Below are 962 nucleotides of genomic sequence, written 5' to 3' on the forward strand. Positions count from 1 at the left end.
AAAAAAAAACAAACCCACATATGTAAGACAGAAAGAACAAATGAAAGTGCTTTTCTATACTGTGAGATTGGCTCTTGATTTTATTATATAATATTATAACAACGTTATTTTAAGTGGAAAATCAGCATACATACATGTCTATGAGAATTTAATTGCAAGTTTAATAAAATGAAATAAATATATATTGTGTTTCTAGGTTTTGAGATTTAGTATAATTTAAATTTATAATTCTGTTTCTTTTGGTTTCTAAAACATCTATAAGAAGTATAAATTATATTCCTATGTAGAATAATAAATGCCATTTTCCATGCAACAGGGTAGAGTAGAGAGGAAAAATTAAAAAGAATGCAATCTATGTCATTTGAAAAAAAAAATTTGTCAGGAAAAATAAGATTAGTGAGAAAGCAGATCTAAGATGCAAAGAAATAATCAGGGGAAATTAATATCTTTCATCACAGGATGAGATTAAGAGGATTCCTTGGATGAAAGGCAGAAAGGAAAGTTAAGAGCCAAGAGCATTGCGAAGGAAAGGTCATTAATAAATTGTCTTAATTTTTCATGAGTATTTATTAGACTATATGTATGGATATTAGAGATGTCAGCAGACTTTATATGTATAAATTAAGGCAAGATAATAGCATATCTACTGGTCTACAACTCAAAAGTTCACTATACTTTCTGCTTCTATTCTCACAAGGTGTAATCATTATATCCTTTAATTCCTAGATATTAAAGTTTCCCATATCTATTCCCATAGCAAAATGGAATCTGGCTATATTTTTGTTTCCAAGTACACATAGTACACATAGCAAAAAGATGGCTTGACTGATATTCGAGTATGTATTATTAATTATTTTAAGCATGTCAAAAAATATTCAAATTATCCCAATGGGAATTTCCAAACTCAAAGGTATGCTGGAATAAATATCGCCAAGCTAAAAATCTCTCAAGTAAAACTATTT

The sequence above is a fragment of the Chrysochloris asiatica genome, unplaced genomic scaffold (genome assembly GCF_000296735.1).
Source record: "Chrysochloris asiatica unplaced genomic scaffold, ChrAsi1.0 scaffold00597, whole genome shotgun sequence".
In the NCBI taxonomy this organism is placed as follows: domain Eukaryota; kingdom Metazoa; phylum Chordata; class Mammalia; order Afrosoricida; family Chrysochloridae; genus Chrysochloris; species Chrysochloris asiatica.